This window comes from Mus musculus, chromosome 1 (genome assembly GCF_000001635.26).
Source record: "Mus musculus strain C57BL/6J chromosome 1, GRCm38.p6 C57BL/6J".
Classification (NCBI taxonomy): domain Eukaryota; kingdom Metazoa; phylum Chordata; class Mammalia; order Rodentia; family Muridae; genus Mus; species Mus musculus.
In genome coordinates, this window is record NC_000067.6 from 43,886,177 (window position 1) to 43,892,633 (window position 6,457).

Genomic DNA, 6,457 nt, shown 5'->3' on the forward strand with positions numbered 1-6,457 from the left:
GTCCCGGCCAACTGAACTTCTTAAGCTTAAGTGGAAAAAAAAATAGTGCATAACAAATATAACAAATGTGCCTTTAAGATAAATGAGGAGACTTCTTATACAATATAGATAAGTAATTATAAAGATCTCTATAGGATTTACAGTTGAGTGAAAGGGGCTAATATGCTTTCATATTCAGAGCTCCTCCTGGGTGGAGCTGGGTGGGATCAAGCTGCCTCCAGGACCCTGAGATCTTGGTGTGACCAAGCTACTGGGATCCTTAGATCCTGTGGACCTGCATGTGTTAGAGCTCCTGAGAGTGGAGCTTTTTCTTAGTATTGTGGTACTGGCTGCAGAGTTAGAGCCCAACGTCTGCTCAGGACACCTCTGATCCTATGATACTCAGCATGTTAGAATGCCTGGGAATGGAGTTTCCTCTGGGTGTTGTGGGACTGGCTGCGAAATTCAAACTCAAGGTCTGTACAGGGCACCTGCCCAGACCAGAAGGAACCCGTGTCACTGGTCGGGCAGAGTTCCTGGGTTCCTAGGTCTTGCTGGTACCAGTTCCTTCTGGTGATGGGGCAGGCAGATGTGTCCTCCTCCCCTCTGATCCTGTAAAGTACTTTTCCTCCACCTATAATGCATTGTACAGTTTCACATTGTGCATGTGAAAATACAGTAAAGAAAAATAATTTAAAATAAGATCATAAGGCATTTTGAAGATGATGTCTTGTACTTGCTGGTTTTGTATTTCAACTTAAAATCAGCTGCAGTTATTACAGAGAAAGGAACTTCAGCTGAGGAAATGCCTCTAGCAGACCCAGATGTAAGGCGTTTTCTCAGTTAGGGTTCAAGAGGGGAGGTCCCAACAATTACAACACAGAACTTACTTAATGCATTTGGAAGATTCTATTGTAAGCAACATTCTTGTTTTCTTCTTTAAAACACACCTTTACTGCATAAGATGTTTAAAGCTAAGAGTACACGGGAACACTAAAACAAACACTTCTTGTTATTAGCACAGAGAGGAACACTCAGACATTCACGTTGTACTGTGTTTTGTGTAGCATCTATGTTAAAGTACTTTTCTTCCAGCTATATCAAATTGTACAATTTTCTGTGAAATGTGCACGTGAAAATACATTAAAGTAATGACATACAGTGTTGCAGACTAAAGAAAATCCAATAAGAATAAGAACTGTTTAATGCCTTTTGAACATGACGTCTACTGTGAGAAGATTTTCTGTTTTCTTCTTAACAACATTAATTTACCACCTAAGATGTACTCAGGAACACTTAAAAAAAACACTCTTCTCGTTATTAGCACACAGAGGAACATGCATTCATTCACGTTGTACTGTGTTTTCTCTAGCGTCTATGTTAAAGAACTTTTTTTTTCCAGCGGTAGATCATTTTACAGTTTTCTGTGAAATGTGTATGCAAAAATATATGAAAGTAATGACATAAAGTACCCCATATAAAGTAAATTAATTATAAATAAGAATGTTATGCAATTTGAATATGACATCTATTGTGAGTAAAATTCTTGTTTTCTTCTTAACAACACACCTTTACCTCCTATGATGTTTAAGCTAAGTATATATGGGAGTTCTAAACTAAACACCCTTCTGATTTCTAGCACAGCGCAGAATACACAGGCATTCACATTGTACTGTGTTTTGTGTAGCATCTATGTTAAAGTACTTTTTTAAAGCTATAACGCATTGGACAATTTTCTGTGAAATGGGCATGTAAAAAAACAATAAAGTAATGACATACAGTGTTGCAGACTAAAATGCAAGTAAGAACTTACTTAATGGAGAGCGAAACCAATGCCTGGCTGGGAGCAGCCGCCACGGAGGTCTTTGGCCAATATCGATTCCACCTGTCCACAAACATGGGGAATATCTTTGCAAACCTCTTCAAGGGCCTTTTTGGCAAAAAAGAAATGCACATTCTTATGGTGGGCCTGGATGCTGCAGGGAAGACAACAATTCTATACAAACTGAAGCTGCGCGAAATTGTGACCACCATTCCCACTATTGGTTTCAATACAAGAATACAAGAATATCAGCTTCACTGTGTGGGATGTGGGCGGCCAGGACAAGATCCCGCCGCTGTGGCGCCACTACTTCCAGAACACCCAAGGCTTGATCTTCGTAGTGGACAGCAATGACAGAGAGCGTGTGAACGAGGCCTGTGAAGAGCTCATGAGGATGCTAGCTGAAGATGAGCTCCGAGATGCTGTTCTCTTGGTGTTTGCCAGCAAGCAGAACCTCCCCAATGCCGTGAAAGCGGCCAAAATCACAGCGGTCACAAGCTGGGGCTGCACTCTCTACGCCACAGGAACTGGTACATTCAGGCCACCTGTGCCACCAGCGGGGACAGGCTCTATGAAGGACTAGATTGGCTGTCTAATCAGCTCCGGAACCAGAAGTGAACCAGACCCCCTCCATCCCCCTCACTTCCTCTTCTCTGCCCTCAGCTTTCCTCTCATGTGGCAAACGTGCAACTCTGTGGTCCTAAGTGCCAGAAGCTGTCTCCATGGGTTGGTCACATTGTGCATCGCACCGTGCTGTACATGTGCAGACGCAGCCTGCAGCCAGGTTTTTATTTAATGTAAATAGTTTCTGTTTCCACTGAGGCAGTTTCTGGTACTCCTATGCAATATTACTTAGCTTTTTTATTGTAAAAAGAGAATCAACTCACTGTCAGTACTGAGAAGGGATTTGGGTGTAGGGGCACCTGGCCTCCGGGAGCCATTGGGCTGTAAACTGGTGTCGGTATCCATTTGGTGGTTGGTTTTTAACCCAAACTCAGTGCATTTTTTTAAAAAAATAGTTAAAAATTCAGGACAAGAACACTTGAACACACAGAACGGAGACTATGCCTAGTGTAGGTTTTGCAGTTAATGGCCTGAATGCTAGTTATCAGATCACCTGTCTCGCTGTGGGAACAGGAGAGAAGGTGACAAACAAACCATCATCCGCCGCATGGTCACAGTAGAGCCCCCGTGACTCGCATGTCTTTGGGTCACCTGCATTCCATAGCATTGTGCTTGTACTTGTGCTCACACGATTACGTAGGGTAGGCTGGGAGCCATTGTGGGGTGCAGGGCCTGGCTTGTACTTGGTGTGTGCAAGGCCCAGTGGCAGCCTGCATACCCAGCCTACTCTTGGGCCCACTTGGACGCGCTGGCAGGAGGCCTGGGTCTCACCAGCAGGAGTGCGTGCAAGGTGGGAGGGTCGGCCCATTACAGACCCACATCCTGGAGCACCCCCATCTCCATGTGTGAAGTAGCTTCCTCCCTCAGCCTGCAAGGGTCCGATTTGCCATCGAAAGACGACCTCTACTTTTTTCTTTTGCATTTTGATAAACACTGAAGAAGCTGGAGCTGTTAAATTTATCTTGGGGAAATCTCAGAACTGGTTTATTTGGTGTCGTGGAACCTCTTACCGCTTTCAATACACAATTAGTAATCAACTGTTTTGTATACTTGTTTTCAGTTTTCATTTCTACAAGCACTGTAATTATAGCTGTTAGAATAAAGTCTCTTAACTATTAAAAAAAAAGAACTTACTTAATGTGTGTTGAACATGACATGTCTTGTGAGAAACCTTGTTTTCTTTTTTAAAAACACACCTTTATTGCCTAAGATATTCAAAGCTAACTGTACACGGGAACTCTGGATATCTCTAGTGCTAGCTGCACTCACTGTCTCTGCCTGGGGCCTGTCCCTCCGGTTATCTTGTTTGTGTCAGGACTCCTCAGGGTCCAGTTGTCTCTGTGATCCTGTGATCCTGAGATCCTGGGTATAAGAGCTCCTGGGAGTCAAGCTGCCTCTGGGATGCTGACGTCATGGTGTGACAAAGCTCCTGAGATCCTGTGATCCTGTGACCCTATGATCTTATGATCCTGGGTTGTGTGAGAGCACCTGGAAGTCCAGCTTCCTCTGTGTGCTATGTTCCTGGCATGTTAGAGCTCCTGGGGGTCCAGGTTCCTCTGGGTGCTGTCTTGTTGTCTTCTTAGAAATACATGTTTACTACCTAAGATATTTGAAAGTAACTGTACCTGGGAATATTTAAAGAAACACTCCCTGATTTTTAGCACTGACAGGAACATACAGGCATGCATATTGTGTTGTGATTTATGTAGCATTTATGTTAAATTACTTTTTTTTTCAACTATAATGAATTGTATGGTTTTCTGCAAAGTGCATAAATGAAAATACAGGAAAATAGTGACAAATTATATTACCATACTGAAGTAAATCCGTTAGAAAGCAGAACTTAGCCAGTTCCCACCTGTGCTTGCCAGGAGCAGAGACCCATCCCCACACATCCCACACCCCAGAAGCAGCTCGACTTCTCAGGTATGCAGACACATTCAGCTTCATAGCTGAGACTTTATACCCTGCCCCGAGACCTGGCTTATCAAGATCCCTGTGACCTGGGGAAGCAGATTCCCTGCCCAGTCAGAGTCACAGGCACCTTCTGCTTCCCAGCTCTGCTTGCTGGTAGCAGAGACCTGATCCCACAGAGCACAAACACCAGTGGCAGCTGGACTCCCCCAGGATCACAGAATGGACAGGCCCCAGTAAGAGACGAGGAACCCAGATAACAACAGAGATAACCAGATGGTGAGAGGCAAGCATAAGAACATAAACAAAAGACATCAATTTGGCTTGGCAACATCAGAACTCAGTTATCCCACTACAGCAAGTCCTGGGTACCCACACACACCCTTAAAACAAGATTGAGATCTAAACTCTCATTTCATGAAGATGATAGAAGGCTTTAAGAAGGACATAAATAGCTGCCTTAAAGAAACACAGAAGAACACAGGTAAACAGCTAAAAGCCCTTAAGGAGGAAACACATAAATCCCTTAAAGAAATACAGGAGAATGCAATAGACAGGTGAAGGAATTGAACAAAACCATTTAGGATCTAAAAGTGGAAATAGAATCATTAAAGAAAACTCAAAGGGGAAATGGAAAACCTAGGAAAGAGTACAGGAGTCACAGATACAAGCATCACCAGCAGAATACAAGAGGTACGACACCCTTTAAATAAATATATATATATATATATATATATATATATATATATATATATATATATATATAAATCACATATATAAAAAATACCTTGGTGTAACTCTAACTAAGCAAGTGAAAGATCTGTATGGCAACAACTTCAAGTTTCTGAAGAAAGAATTTGAAGAAATGGAAAGAACTCACATGATCGTGGATTGGCAGGATTAATATAGTAAAAATGGCCATTTTACCAAAAGCAACCTACAGATTCAATGTAATTCCCATCAAAATTCCATCTCAATTCTTCATAGACTTAGAAAGAACATTCTCAAATGCATTTGGGATAACAACAACAACAACAAAAACAGAATAGTGAAAATTATTCTCAACAATAAAATCTTCTGGGGGCATCACCATCCCTGACCTCAAGCTATACTACAGAGCAATAGTGACTAAAAGCTGCATGGTATTGGTACAGAAACAGGCAAGCAGATCAATGGAATAGAATTGAAGACCCAAACATGAACCCACATACTTATTTTTTTTAAGATTTATTTATTTATTATATGTAAGTACACTGTAGCTGTCTTCAGACACTCCAGAAGAGGGCGTCAGATCATGTTACAGATGGTTGTGAGCCACCATGTGGTTGCTGGGATTTGAACTTCGGACCTTCGGAAGAGCAGTCGGGTGCTCTTACCCACTGAGCCATTTCACCAGCCCAAAAACCCACATACTTATGGTCACTTGATCTTTAACAAAGAAGCTAAAACCATTCATTGGAAAAAAGACAGCATTTTCAACAAATGGTGCTGGTTCAACTGGAGGTCTGCATGTAGAAGAAAGCCAATTACTCCACAACTATCTCCTTGCATCAAGCTCAAATCCAAGTGGATCAAGGACCTCCACATAAAACCAGATACACTGAATCTAAAAGAACAGAAAGTGGGGAAGATCCTAGAATACTTGGTCACAGGGGAAAACTTCCTCAACAGAACACCAATGGATTATTCTTTGAGAGAAACAATTGACAAATGGGACCTCATAAAATTGAAAAGCTCCCAGCACTTGGGAGGCAGAGGCAGGTGGATTTCTGAGTTCGAGGCCAGCCTGGCCTACAGAGTGAGTTCCAGGACAGCCAGAGCTACACAGAGAAGCCCTGTCTCAAAAAAACAAAAAAACAAAAACCAAAAAACAAACTAACAAAAAAAGTGACAACCCACAGATTGGAAGAGGATATTTACCAACCCTACATCTGATAGAGGGCTAATCTCCAAAAAGAACTCAAGAAGGCAGACTCAGAGAACCAAAGAATCCTATTAAAAAGTGGAGTACAGAAGTAAATAGAAAATTCTCAACCGAAGAATCTCGAATGGCAGAGAAGTACTTAAAGAAATGTTCAACATCCTTAGTCATCAGGGAAATGCAAGTCAAAATGACCC

General features: G+C 42.1%; 1 pseudogene; it reads left to right on the forward strand.

The window, feature by feature from the left end:
• Positions 1 to 1,808: 1,808 nt before the first annotated feature.
• Positions 1,809 to 3,551, forward strand: Gm19587 (annotated as a pseudogene).
• The last annotated feature ends 2,906 nt before the right edge of the window (positions 3,552 to 6,457 follow it).